Source organism: Rana temporaria, chromosome 11 (assembly GCF_905171775.1).
Source record: "Rana temporaria chromosome 11, aRanTem1.1, whole genome shotgun sequence".
NCBI classification, from domain to species: domain Eukaryota; kingdom Metazoa; phylum Chordata; class Amphibia; order Anura; family Ranidae; genus Rana; species Rana temporaria.
The window spans coordinates 126197594-126221324 of NC_053499.1; the positions used below are offsets into that span (position 1 = coordinate 126197594).

A 23731-nucleotide genomic window follows, 5' to 3' on the forward strand; every position below is an offset into this window, starting at 1 on the left:
CAAAACCCAAATGTGATGATGTAGTGACTACATTGAAGTCTATTGATATTTCCTCCAGCTCTGCAACTAAAGGTGTGTACCTAAGCTGGGGGAATAGTCTGTAGGAGCCAGGGCATTGCCCTTGTGACCCACTGATCGCGGTCGCAATGTTCGTAGGCTCCAATGCAAAAATAGAATAAATGGACCTTTTTGCAATATTTGGCTTTTTTTTTTTGCAGTAGGTGGAATTTTCCTTGAGTTTTTTTTCTAACTATGTAAAAAAAAAGATGTTATCACTATTCGTGTTGCTGTTAGAATCATTTTCTAGGTGATAAAATTGTACTAAATGACATTTTGCTGTTAGGATTTGGGAACGTGAAACTCTGGATAATGTTCCCAATGTAGACGTTCTATATGTTGGCAGGGAAAGGGTTTTCTGAGGTGGTTTATCTAAGGTGACCTTTGTAGAAGCCGTTTCCTTTTCCTGATTGAAGTCTCTCCCAGATTTCAACATTCTACATGAATTCCCCTCCCCCAATCCGTTTCCAGCTGCTATCCTGCCTGCTGCCAGCCAGAATCCTGGATACCAGATACAAATATTCTGAGGACATTGTTCTTGTTATCCTTTGTTTACCGAGCGCTGCATGTGTTAAATTCTATTTTTTTATTTTTTTTTGAGGAAATGGCATAAATCTTTATTTATTTATTTATTTTTTTGGCCTGCTCTGCTTTTTTTTATTACAGGTAAACACATCACTAAAGCTCATGTAGACTTTAACACATTCATTTCAAAAGTAAGTTTCAGCATTGAAAAATATTCATCTCCCATTAACCACTTAAGACCCGGACCTTTAGGCAGCTAAAGGACCTGGCCACTTTTTGCGAATCGGCACTGCGTCGCTTTAACTGACAATTGCGCGGTCCTGCGACGTGGCTCCCAAACAAAATTGGCGTCCTTTTTTTCCCACAAATAGAGCTTTCTTTTGGTGGTAATTGATCACCTAGACGCATTGTCTGCAGAAAATCCGATCGTGTGTACGAGCCTTAACTTCAGCTTGTTAATTAAGCTTTGAAAAAAAAAACAGGAAACTGATTGGTCTCTATGGACCAGTTTTAGAAAATCTACCCCCAAGTAAGGATGAGCTCCAGCGTGTTCGCATAGAACACGTGCAGAGCACGCCAGGAAGTGAGCACGCCGCTGCGCTAAGAACAGCCAGGGAGACATTTCCCGATCTCTGCAGTCGAGCATCAGGACAATGTCTCCCTGGCTGTGATTAGCACAGCGCCGTGCACACTTCCTGGCGGGCTCTGCATGTGTTCTATGCGAACACGCTGGAGCTCATCCATACCCCCAAGTGTCCAATTTAACACACACCACAGGTATGGTCAGTCAGAAGACCCACTCTAAGAAATGCCTTACAGCCATTGCTTAAACGCATGTAGACAGGAAGTAGCAAAGAAGCTGCAGGCGATAAGTAGCAAAGGATGAAAAACTACCCCTATTATTGCCAGCAGCTTTAGCAGCCGCTAGTGATAATCGCACGTAAAGCCTCGTACACACGATCGGATTTCCATCAGAAAATCTGATTGTGTGTACGGGCCTTAAAACCCAGTTCTCTCAGATCTGGAATTTTTGGTGCGTTTTCTGAATACAAAAGTCCTGTATGCTGCGTCTGCTTTTCCTCCTGGGACATGTAGTTCTACACATTTTAATACAAAGCCTATTGCCTAAGCCAAGAGAGCACAAGGTCACGCTGGGCCAGAAAAGCAATGTGTTTATAATATATGTGATGTACATTTCACAGGCCTGTACTGGATGGAAACTACAGGAACACGTTCATCAGCTTGGAAAAAGTTATTCATGTCTAGTATTAGATCTTTCCCCTCGTCTATTAAACTTCAGGTATTCCTATCCGTCTTCTATATATAGAAATTCACCATTGCTCTTTCACTATTCTGTTCGGAGATTTATTATTTGATTTTGTATATCAACAAAATATTGTTTTGATATTCTATCATTTATCAAGTTAAAGCGGGGGTTCACCCTTAGAGGGCACTTTTCCCCCTTAGATTCCTGCTCGTTATTACTCGGGGAATCGGCTATTTATTTTAAAATATGTGCAGTACTTACCCGTTTACGAGACGCATCCTCTCCGTCGCTTCCGGGTATGGGCTTCGGGAATGGGCGTTCCTTCTTGATTGACAGGTTTCCGAGAGGCTTCCGACGGTCGCATCCATCGCGTCACGATTTTCCGAAAGAAGCCGAACGTCGGTGCGCAGGCGCAGTATAGAGCCGCACCGACGTTCGGCTTCTTTCGGCTACGAGTGACGCGACGGATGCGACCGTCGGAAGCCTCTCGGAAGGCTGTCACTCAAGAAGGAACGCCCGCTCCCGAAGACCCATACCCGGAAGCGACGGAAGAAGATGCAGCTCGAAAACGGGTAAGTACTGCTTATATTTTAATATAAATAGCCGATTCCCCTAGACCGAACGAGCAGGAAGCTAAGGGGAGATTTTTTTTTTTTTTTTAAATGGGTGAACTCCCGCTTTAAAGATCTTACCATATTGTTTGTTGGTGGTTCTTCAGTGTTCTGATATAGGAAAATGTATTGTCCGTAACCACCAATGAGATGCTTGCTTTACTTTTTTTTTAATGCACTGGGGAAAACTACATGAATTAAAGTGAAGTTCCACCCACAAAATTAAAGGAGTTGTAAAGGAAAAAAAAAATGTTTTGCTGAAATGACTGTTTACAGGGTATAGAGACATAATAGTTAACTGATTCCTTTTAAAAACGATTAAAAATAGATAAAAATCAATCATATAATGTACCTGTAGTTTCTAGTTTCGTTTTTGCATGTTGTTTCCTGTCTCTGCTGTACAGAGCCAGAGAGCCAATACAGGGCAGTGATGGTTTGGAAAACGAAACTGATTGGTGCTGAGGGGTTTTAGACACACAGGGCCAGATTCACGTAGATCAGCGGATCTTTAGATCCGCTCGATCTATCTGATTTAAGATACGCTGCCGCAAGTTTGAGAGGCAAGTGGGTAATTCACAAACCACTTACCTCCAAACTTGCGGCGGCGGATCGTAAACCCCCCGGCGGAATTCAAATTCCGCGGCTAGGGGGAGTGTACTATTTAAATCAGGCGCGTCCCCGCGCCGATTTAAATGAGCATGCGCCGTCCGAGAATTTTCCCGGCGTGCATTGCTCCCACTGACGTCGCTAGGACGTCAGTGGTTTCGACGCTTACGTAAACGACGTCCATCCGTTTTACAGAACGATTTGCGCAAACGACGTAAAAAAAAATCAAAATCAACGCGGGAACAACGGCTATACCTAACATTGGCTGCGCCTCATAGAAGCAGGGGTAAGTATACGCCGGGAAAGCCGATACTGAAACGTTGTAACAACACTGCGTCGGGTCTGCGTACGTTCGTGAATTCGCGTATCTCGCTGATTTACATATTATTCAACGTAAATCAGCGGGAACGCCCCCCGCGCCATTTTCAAATTGAAAATAAGATCCAACGGTGTAACACAGTGTAGCACTGTCAGATCTTAGCCATATCTATGCGTAACTGATTCTATGAATCAGGCGCATAGATACGACCAGTTTAAGTCAGAGATACGACGGCGTATCAGGAGATACACCGTCGTATCTCTTTGTGAATCTGGCCCACAGTAATCACACCTCCTTGATTAGTGACCACAGAGAGAAAGCTCCCAGTACTGTGTTTATCAGGAAACAGACAACCAGGAAGTGTGGAGATCAGAGAAGAATTACAGCAACTTGAGAGCAAAAACGAACAATGAGGACATGAAAACAGCACTGCATTAAGGTAAAGGAAGCTATTAAGATAAAAAAAAAAAATTCCTTTACAAACCCTTTAACTTTACATGAATCAACTGGAAAAAGCATCAGAAAAAACATTAGAATTTGTATTTAATTGTTTACATACTTGTTTAGGGCTGTTGCTATGGGGTCTCTTGTAATCTGCCCCCTTGCTCTCCATGGCGCCTGACGTCACTTTCCTCGCCTGTGTTCGCTAGTGGTCCTGGAAGATGTGTGTCATCATTTCCCAGGAGTCACTGGGCAGCACCGAGGGCTAGAATCCCGGTATTTGATAAGCTTATCATGGTTGACATCACAATTGGGCAGGCACTTCTGCCGCCGCCGAAGTTTCCTGTGCTGCTAAATCAGCTTACTGCGCTTGCGCGAGAACGGGCGGTGCATGCTGGTTATTCAGCAGCACCGAAACCTGGAAATTTATGCTTGTGGGCTTCGCCAGCCTACAAGCAAAATGGGAACGCCCGAGCATAAGAAATTTAAGGTGAGTTTTTAATTTAAACAGTAACTAAACCGGTGATCTGACGATATGGTTCCGGCAGGCGCAATCCTTGCCGACGGAAATCTCCGAACCTCGGCGGGTATCCAGGGCGACTTGGAATTTGAGGAAAGTGGCCAGTCGACCTCATGTCCTCGCTCCGCTCGCTCAGCCTCCTGGCTCTTTTTGTAACATCCTCCAATCCACGGGGATGTTAAAGAATGAGCCTGGATGCCGGCCGAGGTTTGGAGATTTCCGTCGGCAAGGATTGCACCTGCGCAGTCCTTACAGGAACCATCTCGATAGGGGAACCTTAACGACAAGGCACCGGCGCTATATTCAGCACAAGCCAATGCAAAAAGAATAACATATGATAGTAACAGATATATTAAAAAAAATATATATATATGTGGTTGCAACTCCGCTTTGACCCCTTTCACACTGAGCCGCCCATAGCGTCAGCGGTAAAACGCCGCCATTTTTACCGCCGACGCTATGGGCGGATTTGCGGCGCATTTCGGTCACTAGCGGGGCGCATTTAACCCCCGCTAGCTGCCGAGAAAGGGTTAAAACCGCCCGCAATGCGCATTGCGGGCGGGAATACCTGCGCTGTCCCATTGATTTCAATGGGCAGCAGCGGTGGAGATGCGGTATACACACCGCTCCAAAAATGCGGCTAGCAGGACTTTTTTTACTGTCCTGCTAGCGCAACGCTCCAGTGTGAAAGCCTTCGGGGCTTTCACACTGGAGACAATGGAGCAGCTTTTTAAGGCCGGATTTCAGGCGCTATTTTTAACGCTATAGCGCCTGCAAAATGCCATCAGTGTGAAAGGGGTCTTTAAGTGGTTGCGTTTGTAGCCAGTCTGCGTTCCTTTCGATGAAGACAGCTCTCAAATACACAGTGGGGTTGGTTTAACTAAAACAAGAGAGTGCAAAAGCTGTGCATGGCAGCCAATCAGCTTCTAATTTGAGCTTGCTTTGACAAAAATAAAAACTGTAAGCTGATTGGTTTGAGCTGCACCAGATTTTGCACTCTCCAGTTTTAGTAAATCTACCCCCCAATGTATCATAAATGTACACGAGTGATATTTGTCATGCCTGATACAATTGGGCATAAAATGTATGAAGTATGGCACAGTCACTGCTATCTATAACACTGGGAGCCCCGGATTCATCACCTGGGATGTGTCGGTTTGGGATAGAGAGTGTTAACTGTTTGTTCTGTCCCCATTGAGAATCAGCTGTTCCAGTAGCAGCACAGAAAACATGACACAGCTCCTGTAATGGCTCCGGTCAGCATGTGGTCCTTTTTTCCCCTCCGCTTTCACAGCCTGCAGTCAGCTGGTTATATGAAAGGTCTCCTGCTGCTTCATGCTAATTTCCCTGCCACCAACCAGATCAGCTCTACGGACCCTGCAGCAGAATGAGCTTGCAGCATTAGCACGGCACAGCTACTCAATAGCACTGGATTTTTACTTTTTAAGCCAGCCATACAGTACAGCTAAATGAGAGAAAATCAATAGATTCCCCTATCTAGCTAAATAGAGCAGATGGAGGAATCTCTACTGCTGGCGATTGTATTCAGCACTCACATTTGGCACTGCATCTGAGCCAGCCATAGATGGTTCAAATCTTGGCCGCTTCAGCAGGGAGCAGCCAAGGTTTGAACCATCTATGGGCAGGCTGATTGTACCCAAGTCGATCCAACTTTGGGTACAACCAGGATGTCTAATTTTTACATACAATTATTGTCAGTGGCTATAGCAACCGCTAGCGATAATCATAAGAGAAGCCGGCAGGCTAGTTGTACCCAAGTTCATCTATCGATCAACTTGGTAATTCAGCCTACTCAATAACGGTGGGAATCACAGGGACGGCCCGTCCATTACAAAACCCGGGTTCCGCCCCCTCTCTCCAGGCCACCCCCTATATGAAATAGATCAGGGATTGACAAATTTGCTTGGAATCTAGGAGCCAGCTAAAAAAGTTAGGAGCCAGAAGACGCGCCCCGTCCCGCCGAGCTTGCACGCAGAAGCGAACGCATACGTGAGTAGCGCCCGCATATGTAAACGGTGTTCAAACCACACATGTGTACATCTGTAACTAAAAACATGCAATCTGTAGAACCTTTTAAACGTCGCCTATGGAGATTTTAAAGGGTAAAAGTTTGTCGCCATTCCACGAGCGGACGCAACTTTGAAGAGTGACATGTTGGGTATCAATTTACTCGGCGTAACATTATCTTTCACAATATATAAAAAAATGGGGATAACTTTACTGTTGTCTTATTTTTTAATTAAAAAAAGTGTATTTTTCCCCAAAAAAGTGCGCTTGTAAGACCGCTGGGCAAATACGGTGTGACAGAAAGTATTGCAATGATCGCAATTTTATTCTCTAGGGTGTTAGAATAAAAAAGATATATAATGTTTGGGGGTTCTAATTAGAGGGAAGGAGATGGCAGTGAAAACACTGAGGAAGTTCCATTAGAATTGCTGGTTTACTTGTCTGTCATGCCAACGGCCACCACAAAATGGCGCCAGATCACAGAAGCTTAGGCCTGCAGAAGGCCGCAAAGCCGTGGCCTCAATTACCGGCTGATGCAGCCTGACGCGATCGCACGGCGGGGGAGGTGGGGGCGCACGGAGACACAGAGAGTGCGACCCAAGCCCACCCAGGTGTGTTGCAACAGCGAATGAATATTCGCTGTTACAACACTGATCCTCCTCCCAGCCAATTGGGAAGCGGGTCTGATACCCGTCACTCGATTGGCTGCAAGGACAGGCAATCCTATTGGATACCTAGGAGGAGGGGAGGAGACGCACGGTGGAAGTGAGGAGGAGAAGAGACGCTGGTCGATGTCTGGATGCCCGGGCCCCGCCGCCGCTCCTCGGATGCCCGGTCATTGCCGCTGCTCCTTGGATGCCCGACCCCAGCCAACGCTCCTTGGATGGTGAATCATGTATGGCTGTCCTTCTTACTGTTCAGTTGACAATTTTCCACCTGGCTCAGTCGTTTTTTAAATTAACATTTGTCAAGCCAGGTAGTGCTTGCAGGGCCTCCTATAGCTCAAATTTTGGCCAATTCGGCAGAATTTTGAGGTGTCTCGGCCAACTCCAAATCCTTTTTTTTTTGTCCAATCTACTTTCATTTTAGCTATGTGTGTGTGTTTTTTTCCAGGGAAGTCTATAGCTCATATAGACTTTACCTCATTAATTAATATGTTTAGTATTGTAAAATCAGAATCAGAAAATTGTTTTAGGGGTTCTTCTGAGGTAAACGAGTTGAGAGGCTGCATTACAGGTTTGGTCCAGTATCGCCATCAGAAGTTCTGCCCTGAGAAATGCCATGCAGCCACTGCCAGAGAATATGTAGACAACTGCCAGTTTTAGTAACAAAGATTTCAATGTCCCTGAGGCCCGCTCTGTTCTATTGGAGTAAGGGCCCATTCGCACTAGTGCATTGCATTAGGACAGACTATAAATTTGAATAGTATGGCACAAAAAACGGACAAGCATGGCAATTTGGTGGCAGAGCCACTTCAAGTGGACCTGTTGCTTTGTCCTGCCTGGGCAAAGAACACATTTCCAGTATCTCTAGCTGTGGGGAGGCTTGCTGTGAAGCGTGAGTTGTGAGGTGACGTAGCGCAGTGTTCAGGAGTCCTGGCGTTGTTCCCATATATTATATGTGAAGCATTTGTAGAGATGAGGCACACAGGGCTGCTTGTGTCTTAGCTGCAGTCTAATCCAGACTCCTCTGCTTTACACAATGCCCAATTGTTCCAGCACTTGCGCTAACAGATAGGAGACCTAATTCGTTTCTCTGCAGTAACTTTTGTAGCCAGCTATTGTTTGAGTCTATGTCTTTTTTGTTCTTCATATAGTGCCCAGACTTCCAGTCAGAGTTTCCTGCAACCTTTTGTAATGCATGTGAGATTAGATGAACCTCCTAGGGTTTGCCTGTCCTGTGACGCTTCATTTTCTACAAACACTCAATGGGTTAGGTGGGACAGAACAGAAAATAGAACTTGTTGCTGACATTGATGCATGGTTCATTGGTGTCAGGTTCGTTCATCTGCCAAGCATAAAGTAAATCAATATACATTTTTATATTATATTGGTGATTTTGATTGTTTGAGCGAATTGACTGTTTTTGAAAAGATAAGAGTGACAATAAGAGGTCGCAGATGTCTACTTTAATCATTGACAAACTTGGACAGTGTGTGGTAATAAGTAAGGATGGGCTCAGGCGTGTTCGCAACTCCACATGTCCGCGCCCGCCAGGAAGCTGACACTCCGCAGTGCTAATCACAGACAGTAAGGCCGCGTACACACGGTCGGACAAAACCGATGAGAATGGACCGAGGTTTAGTTTCATCGATCCAAACCGACTGTGTGTATAGCCCATCGGTCTGTTGCGCTTCAGTCCAAAATTTTAAAACATGCTTTAAAAACGAACCGATGGCCCGCTGCCCAATCAGTCCAAACCGATGGTTAGTACAGAAAGCATCGGTTCAAAACCCACGCATGCTCAGAATCAAGTCGACGCATGCTTGGAAGCATTGAACTGTTTTATTCAGCACGTCGTGTGTTTGACGTCACCGCGTTTTGACGCGATCGGTTTTTGGAATGACGGTGTGTACGCACATCAGACCATCAGGCCCCTTCAGGTGCACGTAAGTTGTACGTCGGCGTAAAGTTATTTCACATAAAGGAGGTGCAACCCAGCAGCAGACATGCAAAGGTCTGCACCAGGGAACACAAGCCGGCGTATTTTACGTTGGACGTGTGTGGCCGTTCACGCCGTACGCAGTGATCCGGCATAGTTTAGGCAGTTGTTCCAATGTGGTTGTGAGCATGTGTAGGGGAATGCGTCCACGTCACGGCGCATGCGCAGTTCGTGATACGTATCTGTCTGGCACTCGGACCATCATTTGCATTGGGACACGCCTCATTTGCATGGGTCACGCCCACTTCCACCTACGCCAGCTTACGCCTTTGAATCCCACGCCACGCTGGCGCAGCGTTGGGAGCAATAGCTTGCTGAATGCAGTGCTTGCCTCTCCGCGCTGCGTACAGCGTTTGCGTTAAGGGGGCGTAATGTGTGCCCATCTCTCTGTGAATCTGGGCCGTAGTGTTCTAATCGTGATTCAAGGCAGGAGTGCAAACCACTGTGCCACTCAATGCCCGCTGTAAATTTTGAGACAGTTAAATATATGTGAAGGAGCTAGAAAGTTCTCCGGTATCTGTGCCAGGGCAACTTATGTCTGTTCTGTAGAGCGGTGCAAGGATTTGCCAGTCCATAGCGAGCTGCAAGCCCATGCATATTATCTTTTATTCCGCATTCTTATGGGAACATTCAAATGAATTTTGGATGAGAGTAATCCATCAGGAAGACTGCATCCTTTCAACACTTAAGCGCTGACAGTTGTATCCATTTGTATATCTGAAACAGCACACAATATCTACGATGAGATCTGCGCCATTATGGTTAATGGCATTCTTCCCATCTCAACATTTTCATCCATCCAGCATGTCTGTTTTTTTTTTTAAAGCCTGACTTTTTAACACATTTTCTAGTATTTCTGTGTTAAAAAAAATATATAATTATGTACTGATTACCTTCCCTGCATCAATCAACCCTTAAGCCAGGGCTCGACAAATCCCGGTCGCCAGGTCGCCATGGTGACTAGAAATAGTGTCCTGGCGACTTTTGTGAGCTGGCGCCATCTGGTGGTGAGCCGTTGGTGTTACAAGTTATTACCACCAGATGTGAGCTGGCGCCATCTGGTGGTGGCCGTTGGTATTACAAGTTAAGCATTACAAGTTAAACAGCAATTCTAATGTAATTTTTCACTATTTTCACTGCCATCTTCTTCCCTCTAATTAGAACCCCCAAACATTATAATTATTTTTTTATCCTAACACCCTAGAGAATAAAATGGCGATCGTTGCAATACTTTCTGTCACGCCGTATTTGCGCAGCGGTCTTACAAGCGCAGTTTTATGGGAAAAAATTACACTTTTTTTAATTAAAAAATAAGACAACAGTAAAGTTATCCCCATTTTTTTAAATATTATGAAAGATAATGTTATGCCGAGTAAATTCATACCCAACATGTCACGCTTCAAAATTGCGTCCGCTCGTGGAATGCCGACAAACTTTTACCCTTTAAAATCTTCAAAGGCGACGTTTAAAAAAATCTACAGGTTGCATGTTTTGAGTTACAGAGGAGGTCTAGGGCTAGAATTATTGCTCTCGCTCTACCAATCGCGGCGATACCTCACATGTGTGGTTTAAACACCGTTTACATATGCGGGCGCTGCTCACGTAAGTGTTCACTTCTGCGCGCAAGCTCGTCGGGACGGGGTGCGTTTTCTGGCTCCTAACTTTTTTAGCTGGCTCCTAGATTCCAAGCAAATTTGTCAAACCCTGCTTTAAGCAGACCAAAGTTTGCTCCATGGATGACTGCTCCAGTTCGAGAAAGGTCAATCTAATGATCGACTTCTCTCCAACTGGCTTGCTGAAAAATATTTCTTCAATCACTGGTTGCATACCCTTATCTACCTCACTTGTCTGGATGGGAGAATGCGTTCAATTTTTTGATGAGCCCAATGGCTGATCAAAAGAAAAAATGGTCCATGCATGGCCGGCCTTACAGTGAGCCCTGTTTGTCAATTACGCATTCCCATGTGCTCAGCGTCATCATGCAGCTGGTTCTCAGTGGTGGGAACAAGCAAATGGATAGCACTAATCACATAAACACCTGCTCTTGGAAAACAAACCTTAACCTATTATGTGAACCCCTCTTTTTTGCACCCCTCCCCACCACCTTTTACACAATGGTAAATATTTTTTTTGTGTGTATGTGGCCCTTCACTTCCTGATTTTTAAAGTAAGACTTAACCTTTGATTTATTTATTGAAAAAATAACAAACATGCCCATCTTCACCTGCTCTGTGTAATGGTTTTGCACAGAGCAGCTCTGGTCCTACTCTTCTGTGGTCCCCCACTGGCGCTCCAGGCCCCTCCTCTTAATCGAGTGCCCCCATGGAAATCCGCTTTTCCTGGGGGCACCCATGTGGGCTGGCTCCTGAGTTCCTCTGCTCAGCAGGACTCAGCCTAGCCCTCCGCTCCGTTGTCACAGCTTTTTTTTACAGCAGCGGGCGATCAATCTGTCCAATGAGGAGTGCGACAGTGGCTGGAGCCGCTGCGCTCGTACACATTGCTGGATCGGACCTGGCTCAGGTAAGAAAAAGGGGTGGTCTGGGGGGAGCAGCAGCACAGAAGGTGTTCTGAGTTAATGCATAGAATGCATTAAGGTGAAAAACATTAATGCCGCGTACACACGTTTTTCGTGTTGTAAAAAATTACGTTTTTTAACGATGTCATTAAAAACGATCGTGCGTGGGCTCCAGAGCTTTTTTCACGATGTAAAAAATGGCCATTAAAAATTTAGAACATGCTCTAATTTTTCACAACGTTTTTAACGTCGTAAAAAATGGTCATGTGTAGGCTTTAACGACGTGAAAAAAAACGCGAATGCTCAGAAGCAAGTTATGAGATGGGAGCGCTCGTTCTGGTAAAACTAGCGTTAGTAATTGAGATAGCACATTCATCACGCTGTAACAGACTGAGAAGCGCAAATCGTCTTTTACTAACACGAAATCAGCAAAAGCAGCCCCAAGGGTGGCGCCAATGCGAATGGAACTTCCCCTTTATAGTGCTGTCGTACGTGTTGTACGTCACCGCGCTTTGCTAGAGCATTTTTTTTCACAATGGTGTGTAGGCAAGGCCGTTTTAACGATCGGTTGAAAAAAACTTCATTTTTTCTAGACCATTAAAAACTTAATTTTTTACAACCCAAAAAACGGCATTAGGCTTTGAAACCACTTTGGTGTGGGTTATAGATAGTAGATCGAAATTCGGCTTGTTCACCAGGGCCTTGCTGAATTTTGATCTGTGTGTGACTCCCCCAATTTTACAGAAGTCGATCAGTGGCTGCAGCCGCTGATCAGTGTATTCTGACAATGAAGGGGTCCCACTGTCAGAATATAAGGACACAGTGGGGAGGATTCCTCAATCCAACTCGCTTGTGAGGATAGTAGAATCCTTTTGTTTTTCATTTTTTATTAATTATCAGCCTATGCTAATAAACATAATACAATACACAATAATATAATAGTAATAATTGTATATAATTTGTATGCTATACATTTTGGGGAAAGGGGTGTAATGATGGAAACTGGAGTCAGGCTGTAACATATGTAAAGACTGTTAGGGTCGACTCCTTTCACACGTGTGGACCGTTCGTCCGTTTTTTCATACGTCCGTTTACGGACTGCAATGCTTTCCAATGGGATAGCATACGTTAGCGGATCAGCATCCGCTAACGTCCGTTAACATCAGTCTCCGTTAAGCTCCGTTTTTTTGAACGGAAGAAAACCCTATTTTTCTTCTGTCAAAAAAACGGAACGGACGAAAAACGGATGTTAGCGGACGATCCGTTTAACATCCGATCCGCTAACATCCGTTTTTCATCAAAATATGTAATAAAAATAAAGTTCTAACAAAAAAAAAAAAAACGGATAAAAAACGGATGAAAAACAGATGAAAAACAGATGAAAAACGGATGAAAAACGGATGACAACTGATGAAAAACGGATGAAAAACGGATGACAACTGATGAAAAACGGATGACAACTGATGAAAAACGGATGAAAAACGGATGAACTGATGATAAAAAAACTGATCTAAAAAACGGTCCGCACGTGTGAAAGGACCCTAAAGTATTTTTTGCTGCATTTTGACTAAAATGTATCCACCATAGATAGAAAAAATGATACACACATTTCATTGCAGTATATTGCAGTTTTTTTTTTATTGGAATAATTATATTAATTATTCATACTAAAATTCTGTTAGAGCTTCAATCAAATGTAATAAAAAAAAAAAAGAAGAAGCAAATGTTACTTCTTATCTTGTTGGCACGCGCAGCATTGATTCCGGCAAATCTTTCACAGTAATATGTGCAGTTTTACATGTCAGATTGTCCTGCCTTGCTGTGAAAACACAATACATAACTAGGTGGATGTTTTCTATATCTGAGAGTAATGCACACAGACACATTGCCTCTGAATGTTGTATAAATTAATCCCAGTGGAGGGTTTCAAGAGCGCGCTGCGCAGAGATTCGTGACTCTGCGTGTCGCATCCTAAAAATGGCTATTGCCCCTGGCTTGTATAAATAGGCTTCTGGGGTCTACTCAAAATAAATATCTTAATATGTTTTTCTTAACACACCTCCTCCCAGTGAGCGCTAATTGCTCCATTGACCATGTTTGCATTAATGTAGTGAGATTACAAAATGAGAGCACGTGTATTCCACCGTAAACATCCGAATCTGCCATCTACATCACAGTCACCAGGGCAGCTCAGTGGTCTAATGCCCTGTACACACGATCAGTCAATCCGATGAGAACGGTCTGATGGATTTTTCCGTTAACCGATGAAGCTGACTGATGGTCAGTCGTGCCTACACACCATCAGTTAAAAAAACGATCTTGTCAGAATGCGGTGACGTAAAACACAACGTCGTGCTGAAAAAAACGAAGTTCAATGCTTCCAAGCATGCGTCGACTTGATTCTGAGCATGCGTGGATTTTCAACCGATGGTCGTGCATACTAACGATCGGTTTTGACCTATCGGTTAGGAATCCATCGGTTAAATTTAAAGCAAGTTGGCTTTTTTTTTAACCGATGGTTAAATAACCAATGATGCCCACACACGATCGGTTTTGACCGATGAAAAGGGTCCATCAGACCGTTGTCCTCTGTTTAACCTATCGTGTGTACGAGGCCTAAGGAAATTTATAATAGGTAAATCAATAATTTTATTAATACATAATTAAAAACACATTGTTGGGTACATTATAAAAATGCGTAGTAACAATCCTTCTGTATCACCAGCATTATAGTCCTGTAAATGGGAGGATCACACTATGATAAATGTCCACGGATATCATTGTTCTCAACATAAACCGGTTGAACCAAGTGAATACATGGTGGCAGTTGCTGATGCTGCCTAAACCAATATGTGGTCACCTAGAGGGAGGATTGATTGGACTGTCTCAGTACTGATAAAATTGACACATATAGTATCATAAAAAATATTTATTACATATAAAATTATACAACATTCTAAAAAACACAAGCCAAACCCCACCCAAAAACAACAAATTACTACTAGCGGGTGACCCGAGAAGTTTCTGTTGCGGTGGAGTGTGGCAATATCCTCTACCGGTTTCGCGGGTTCAACCGCTTCTTCAGGAGGAATTCTGTGTAGCAGATAATACAATAAACTAACAAATACAGTATTTGCCGGCGTATAAGACGACTGGGCGTATAAGACGACCCCCTATTTTTCCAGGAAAAATGTTGGTTTTGGGATATACTCGCCATATAAGACGACCCCCTTCTAACTAGTCTTTCTGGAAGCTGAGGGATAGCTGGAACAACCACTGACAGGAACAGGCATTTTTCAAATCTCACTGTGCCATTACATGCCTCACTGTGCCATTACATTACATGCCTCACTGTGCCATTACATTACATTACATGCCTCACTGTGCCATTACATTACATTACATGCCTCAATGTGCCATTACATTACATTACATGCCTCACTGTGCCATTACATTACATTACATGCCTCCACTGTGCCATTACATTACATTACATGCCTCCACTGTGCCATTACATTACATGCCTCCACTGTGCCATCACTTGCCTCCACTGTGCCATCACTTGCCCCCACTGTCCCATCACTTGCCTCCACTGTGCCATCACTTGCCTCCACTGTGCCGTCACTTGCCTCCACTGTGCCATCACTCGCCTCCACTGTGCCAGCCAAGAAGATCTCCCTACCTTATTCATGGTATCCATGATTCAAAAGTCGCACCTTCTTCTCAGACTGTTCCGTGATAGGCGGAACACAAATTTTCCCAGCAGGGCCTCTGTTCAGTGTTCCGCCTATCACGGATGAGAAGGCATCCGTGATAGGCGGAACACTGAACAGAGGCTCTGCTGGGAAAATTTGTGTTCCGCCTATCACGGAACAGTCTGAGGAGGAGGCGCGGCTTTTAAATCATGGATGCCCGCAGCCTGGCGGAGACTGTCGGCGTATAAGACGACCCCCGACTTTGTTTCCTTTTTTTTTGCATCCAAAAGGTCGTCTTATATGCCGGAAAATACGGGTAATAATGAACAGCATACATACAGTGATACATAATATATAAACATTATGTGCAATCATTATTTGTATTAAGAAGACCTGCTCACCCAGTTAGGGCCGTGGACCAGCGGAAATTGTTCTCAACGTGTTTCACGGCCTAAACACTGATTCATCAGGAGAATATCTGCAATTTAATTAATATAATATTAAACAGTAAATGTTTTGAAACTGGTCATTTCTGTGTAGACGATCATAACTAGTTAGCAGCCCAAAGACGATCAATTTTTTTTTTTGTTCAACAAAAATTTCACAGGGTAGTTGTACAGAAATGGATTAGTAGATAGTACAACCACCCTGCTCGTATATGGATCGAAATTTGACTGGTCCCTGCAGAACCGGCTGAATTTTGATCAATGTATGGCCAGATTTGGACTGGGTCATGAGTCAAGTTATACAGTCTAGTATTCATATTTGGAAGAACAGTCACTTAGTTATGTGTGAGTGGTCAGAAAGTGGTTAAATCACCTGCTGGTGTGCTATAACGTTGGAGTATTCACACTAAAAGATTTCTCTTTAGCAGATCCTGTCTCCACCCTTCTGCTAAGGCTGTAACTAGGGCGTCACACTCTCACTGCTGCGTTCTTCACTTTCTTTTACAATCGGTATGGGAGACGTGACATCATCATCACTTGGCCCAGTAATGAGCACGTTAGGGAGACAGTGCCAGCAGTAAATCTCACCATCTGAGTTCCTGAGAGATTTAACAAATCACCATGTAATGGTGGCCTGTAACTTAAAGTAGGTATAAACGTGGGCAAGCTGAACTTGGAATATGTTGAAAAAATTTATTATCTGTGGCTACCTTCTGTCAAAACTTTATGTCAAAGTAAAAACAGTCAGCAGACCTTGTATGTGGCCTCACTTGCATACAGATATGATGATGATGATGATATAGGATTTATACTGCGCCAAATACGCATAGTATACTAGCTCATTATGAATTACTTACCTGAGATCGAAGCCCCCTCGTTCCTCTCCTCCGCTGCCGCCATGATACTTGGAGTGACCTCCGGCTATCGCTGCTCCGGCGCTGTGACTAGGTATGCTTAACCGTTCCCTAGCATTGATTAGAGGACTCTCATTACACAAATGAACCAGACCAGGGGGTGAAGCATGCCCTGGTACGGTTAAAACCACCAGTATGAGTAAACATATTGGCTCGGATTCACAAAGCACTTGCGCCGACGTATCTCGAGATACGCCGCATAAGTGCAAATATGCGCCGTCCTATCTATGCGCCGGACTCAGAAACTAAGGTACGCCTGAAAATAGGCTTCATCCGACCGAAGTAACTTGCCTACACCGGCGTAGAGTGGGCGCATATTTACACTGGACGTATTTGGCGCTCCCATTGATTTTCTATTCACATATGTAAATGAGGGAGATACGCCGATTCATGATCGTACGTCCGTCTGACGCAGTGCGCGTAAAGTCATACGTCCGGCGTAAAGTTATGCCCCATAAAGGAGGTGTAACTCAGCAGCATCCATGCAAAGGGCTGCACCAGGGAACACAAGCCAACGTATTTTACGTAGTTTACGTAGGACGTGAATATTAATAGGCGTAGGTTACGTTCACGCAGTAGGCAGTGTTTCGACGTATCTTAGGCAGTTGTTCCGACGTGATTGTGAGCATGCGCACGGGACGGCGCATGCGCTGTTGGCGATACGTATCTGTCTGGCGCTCAGCCCATCATTTGCATGGGGTCACGCCTCATTAGCATGGCTGGCACCCACTTCCACTTACGCCGACTTACGCCTGAGAAACCCAGCGCAGATTTGGGAGGAAGTGCTTTGTGAATTCAGTGCTTGCCTCTCTGCGCTGCTTCGGCGTAGCGTAAAGGAGATACGCTAATATGCGCCAGTGTCTGTGAATCCGGGCCTTAGTGTATATCTTTAGTGACATCACTGTGAATGAGGAATAAAGTCACTAATTCCTAGTAAATTGGGGATTCATAGTCATATCCTGAAGTATTAGTTCAGACCTCAGAATGCCTGCATTTTGCATACGGGAAACTAATCCTTCCAGATTATCTTTGGGACCTCCCAGGTGTTCTTCAGCTTTAACCCCCATGAAGCCGTGTCAGCGCCTACGTGATAACTTTAACACGATAATAACGTCATGAGATCTAGAAGGGTGATGTGTGTGTTAGTCTAACACCAGGGTGGATGAAGGTAGTGTTACCTCTAAGCTCTGTCTGTCTGCTGACATGTAATGAAAAGACCTCGGTGCTAATCGCCAACCCATTACCTACAACAACTTTGTGATTTAATCTCCATTGATGGTACTAAATAAATATTGTCATTGGAAATCTCCTCCGGAGTAGAGGTTATTTGTGAGGCTTGTTGTCGGAACCGGTGAGGCTTTAAATACCATTATTTTTCCAGCCTGTTAATTCATTTATACACAACATATCAACCTGTACAACATTCATTTCCATTTTCTATCTGTTCGCTTTCTGCTCTACAATAGTCACATCAATTATCTACTGAAGTCAACTGGAAATTCTTCTGTATCTTCATGTATCTGAGTGTCAGAACCTTGCAGCAAAGCATTGTGGGTTTATTTAGAGCAGTAAATTAGTAGAACAGTCTGGAGGTAATGGGCCATATTCTGAGTAAAGTTACGATGGAGTATCTCAGGATACTCCATCGTATCTCTCTTTTTTGGCCCGTGTATCTATGCGACTGATTCTTAGAATCATTTTCGCATAGATACGCTTAAGATCCGACATGTGTAAGTCACTTACACTGTCGGATCTTAAATGTAATTACTCCGCCAGCCACTAGGTGGCGTTTACGTTCAGGTCTCATTTGTTTATGCAAATGAGCCTGATACGCCGATTCCCGAACGAATTTGCGTCGCTTACGTCGTTTGCGTAGGCGTAAGGTTACCCCTGCTATATGAGGGGTAACCTTACGCCAGTCCCACGTAGGCCGTGTTAAGTATGGCGTCGGGTCCGCGTCGCGTTTTCCCGTCGGGTACGTCGTTTTACTAAGTCGTTCTTGAATACGACTTTACGTCAATGACGCACACGTCGGCGTCATTGACGTTTTACGCCGAGAACTGGAGCATGCGCACTGGGCTATTTTAAGCCCGGCGCATGCGCAATTTCGTTAGAATCGGGGGCGCGCTTAATTTAAATAGAAGCCTCCCCCTTGGATATATACGCGGGGATACGCCGGGCCAATTACAATCCGCTGCCCCAAACTACGGAGCAAGTGTTTGGGGAATACAGCACTTGCTCCTGTAGGTTGGGGCGGCGGAGTGTAAATGGCTTACGCGCCGCCCGCCTACTTTATTTAAGAATATGGCCCAATAATCATCCAGGTCGGTTATTTAGCCATTCATAAATACAACTTGGTTTTGGGTGAGCCTTTGAATTATGGAAAGTAGTGTCATATGTCTTTAACCCTTTTACAGTTGTGGGCCTCGCTTTTTGAATTTTACATGGCTTAGCCAATTTTCACATCAATGCACCCAGTTCAACCCGTGGTAAACACGCACATTACAGAAGTACATTGATGCATGTGCACTCTTAAAGAAGTTATAGACTGATGGACTGATCGTGTGTACGCATGTGCACAAGTTCACGATCAGTCCATCCGATGAGAACGGTCGGATGGACCGTTGTCATCGGTTAACCGATGAAGCTAACTGATGGTCCGTCGCGGCTACACACCATTGGTTAAAAAAAAACGATCGTGTCAGAACGCGGTGACGTAAAACACAACGACGTTCTGAAAAAAACGAAGTTCAATGCTTCCAAGCATGCGTCGACTTGATTCTGAGCATGCGTGGATTTTTAACCGATGGTTGTGCCTACTAACGATCGGTTTTGACTAGGGGTGCAACGGATCGTGCCCGATCCACGATCCGAACAGGTCGACCTGTTCGGATCAGCACAGAATGCAATCCGCGGAGCGCACCGCCGCCGCGGCCTTAGGAAAGGCCGCGGCTTCGGCCTAGCTCCGGAGCGGTCGGCCATCTTGGTACACCGGCGGCGGTGCGCGCTGACGTCATCACCCCTCCCTCTGCTCGTGGATCTTTTCTATTCTGCAAGAGCGCGCTGTGACTCTGCATGAGACCGAGTACAGTGAGTTGATTCTCCCTCTGGCCTTCCTAAAGCCTAAAGGACAGTAAACTGGCTCTTTGTTTAGAAAGTCTGCTCATAGAAGGTCTACTTTATGGGAAATCTCTATCAATATAGGGAGACCAGGTGGGAGCAGGCGACTACCCTGTGACTCCCATAATTTTAGGGAGAGTTGACTGTAGGCTGAATAAGGGATACCAGTACCCATGGGGATTAACCTAGCAGTGCAATCAGCTACACAACATGAATGTCAGAATAAAGCCTTGTGCACCCGATCGAATTTCCATCGGACAAATCCGTGTAATTTTGTCCGAAGGGCATTGGCTGTGAACTTGTTCTGCATACTGACGGCAAAACGATGTGTTTTTTCAGCTCTTTAGCGCCACCCTTTGGGCAACTTATGCTAATGTCTGATGGTTGAAAAAACTGATTGCATTTGCCCTTGGATGGCAATCAAACATCCTTAAATAATATAGTGCCACATCCTAATTATATTGAAGAAAGGGGGGAGTTGAAAGAATGGACTTTATAGGCACTTATATATAAAAATACAGAAATTTAATGGTACATAGGAAATAAATACAAATAAAGAAAATTAAATTTAAAATTGAACACAGTATAGGTTATTGAGATACAAAGGAAGTGGGCCGTGCTGAGTAGTTCTCTTGGTATGGAGACTCTGAAGGCCTTCAATTGGCACGTTGGTCCACTCTTTGTTCAATCCTTTAAACCGTGTATAAGCGTTCCAGATATTGCTCTACTAGTTTCACGGATAAGTTCCGCTTCATCGGGAGCTTGGAACTGCAACATAGAAAATGAATAAATCATCAATTGCATCAAATACTAAGTTATTAAACCAGAGCACTGAGTGTCCTGAAACCAGAGGATCTGGGCAGGGCACCCAGTGTTCCATGTAAGATTTACTCACCATATAAAATGGTTGATGGTTCAAAAATGGGGAGCCTTACGTGCAGAGGTATCGGCCCGCGGAGGAATCCACCTCCTGAAAGACCCAGCCGGGTCAGAACATGGATATGGAAAACCAAATGGCAGGCGCTAGTGACACCCGGCGGACCAATCCTGGGTTAACCTAGGGGGGACCACTGGTACTGTAAGTTGGAAAAATACCCAAAAATAGCACCAATGATAGAAAAATTATATATACACACTGGCAAGAGAATCCTTACTAAAGGCTATGCATAAAGCACAATTCAGAAATCAAAAATCAAAAATCATGATCAAACTATATTGGTGGATAATTGGTTTAATACATTGATTGGAGTTGTGGTTAGATTAAATAGTTTAAAACATATCGGTTGATGTCTAGAATCTATACAACTAATTCTTAGTGGGAAAGGTCTTAATAGGGTGGAAAAAAGGCAGCAGAAAATCCCCTTAAAGCCAGAGATGGCTAATAGTAACAATGTAGGAAGCTGCAAAATATATTAATTAATATGCCATGATGTAAATTTGAATTTTGACATCAGGCTAGCATTGTTGGCTAAAGTTTAGAAAGCAGGGGGCTGAGAAGGCTAATTCAGCAAGAGAAAGTCCCAACTAAGTTAAAAAACGGAAATAGACATAGAATTACCTGAAATGAATAAATAGCACTATAAGCCGCTGCAGCGGAACAAAGCACACAACAGCAGCAGTGTAGCCTGAAGCCAATCTATGAACCAAAAATAATGAAAAGTAAGTAAAAGGTAAGCCTAAACCATAAACGCTCTGTGAGAACCAAATGGTAGAGCTAGAGTCTGAAAATATTGTCTTACCAGTGTGTATAGACTGCTGGAAAATAAAGGTTTCCTGGCCACCGCAATGGCGAATCAGCCTGCAGATCAGCTCCACACTGAATGAAGTGTGTGCTGCCTCGTTTTATAGTGGCCCCCGAGCGCTGTGCGTCAGACCGCCGTCTGACGTCATGCGTTCCGGCCAGTATAGGCCTATCGCGCATGCGCCGCAAAGCGCTAGCGCTTCTGGGAGTTGTAGTAAACAGCTCCAGAGCGCTAATGGGCGAATAGGACCTATTCGGGCCGCTCGATTGACGGAGCGGTCCGTGATGCCACTATGCCTAAAGCCTGACGTTGGTCCGGAGGACCAGTGGAGGCTAGGCAAGTGGCTCGGGTGGCCGCTAGGTAAAGGGAAGGTCCAGGTGTCAGCAGGACTGCCAAGGGAACCAATTGTCGACTCCTCCTTAGGCCGGCCTCCATACTGGGCTCCCCAAAGAGAACTTGGTTATCTTTTAGCAATAAAGATATATCAAAATCATTCCAAAAAAGGAATCAAGAAAATATACATAACATATTAGATGAAATATAATATTGGATAACATTTAAAGTAAATAGAAATTAATCTTTAAACCAAGATTTTTAATCTGAAAATTCTGAACATAGTGACACTACTATACATATATGTGTCGATTCAGTGACAGATTAAATTGTTAATCAACGATTATGGTTGCTTGTGTACAGTGAAAGGGGATGCTGTGTAGAATTCCCACGCATGTGATCAAATCTAGAATAAATTGAATCAGAGTTATGGATCTCAAAGGGAGGGGATTTGTGACAGGTACTACAGTTGGAAAAAGAAGTACCCGAGATGTTTAATAATGAGGATTTGTTGGTGGTTAATACTACAGCGATGTTATACTGCAATCCAAATATATATAAACAGAGCTATACATTTTTCTAACTTCAAAGTTGATTACTGCCCTCATAGGGTATGGACAAGTATCAGACCACCCTTCCTGAGTAGTTTTTTGCAGTGTCTTTATAAAAAACATTTGTACGAATGCATTTCATTAATGCCTGGGGGCACAGTGGCCCCCAGACGTTCTATCCAGAACGTTTCCTTTTGGAGAATACGCTGGTCCCAGTTTCCCCCTCTGGGGTCTTCAGGAATAACATCTAGGACCATAAATTTGACTTGAGATACATCAAACTTATGGTATAGCCCTAGATGTCTACTCACAGGGGTTGTCATTTTGGCGAATTGCGAATAGTATATGTGATCGTAAAGTCGTTTTTTAAATTCTCTAAATGTCTTCCCAACATAGAAAGCTCCACAGTTGCATAGCATCAAATAAACTACGCCTTTGGTGTAACATGATGCTTGAAAAAGGGGTTTAAAGGTTTCCCCATTGGGCAGCTTAAATTTGTTGCCCTCCAAGATCCAAGGGCAATATGAACATTGCCCACATTTGGTAAGGCCTCTGGCAATCCTCTCCGCGGGAAGCTTTGGTTTATATTCACTTGCTGTCAGTTTGCTGCCCAAAGAGGGGCACCTACGAAAGACCATTTCTGGTACATGTCTGAAGTATTTACCTAAAGTTGGATCCTCAGAGAGGATATGCCAGTGTGACTCCAGGCAACTGCGCAATGCCCCGTGCTGAGCAGCAAACCTGGTAATAAATTTAGTTGTTAATGGTTGCTCATCCTGTTTAGGAGGTGGATAAAGTAAAGAGCTTCTATTTTTCTTAAAAGCTTGATTATAGGCTTTCCTCAATAATGTTTTGGTATAGCCACGCTGGAGCAATCTAGTGCGCAGTTCCCTGGCTTGATTTATAAAATCAACATCAAAGGTGCAGTTTCTCCGTAATCGGAGGTATTGTGCATAAGGGATGCTGTGCACCAGGGTTTTTGGGTGCGCACTGTCCGCATGCAGTAGGGTATTCCCTGCAGTATCCTTTCTGAACAATTTAGTGCTGACATTGTCATATGGATCCCTGAAAACTAACACATCAAGAAACGATATAGAATTCAGGTCCCAGTTATACGTAAATTTAAGATTAAACTGATTAATGTTTAAAACATTAAGGAATTCCTCCAGTAACTGTGGCGTGCCTGTCCAGATGACAAAGACGTCATCAATATATCTGTACCAGCACGCCCGCTGGCATAGATATTGTTGATATGCTTCATTAGCAAAAATTTCACGCTCCCACCCCCCCAAGTACAAGTTAGCGTAAGCCGGGGCACAACAGGTGCCCATGGCTACTCCTTGCACTTGGAGGTAGTGGGAGCCGTGAAAAGAAAAATAG

The 23731-nt window shown here is 44.2% G+C and overlaps 1 protein-coding gene and 1 long non-coding RNA gene across 3 annotated transcripts in view; one reads left to right on the plus strand and one right to left on the minus strand.

Moving 5' to 3' along the window:
- Positions 1 to 23731, plus strand: part of BCAR1 (BCAR1 scaffold protein, Cas family member) — a 207461-nt gene that overhangs the window by 34096 nt on the left and 149634 nt on the right. The window lies entirely within an intron of this gene.
- On the minus strand, positions 20234 to 20769 carry LOC120917640. Its single transcript, XR_005744224.1, has 2 exons — positions 20621 to 20769; positions 20234 to 20493 (listed from the first exon to the last, which is right to left on the minus strand). It is a non-coding gene; the product is annotated as an uncharacterized LOC120917640 (long non-coding RNA).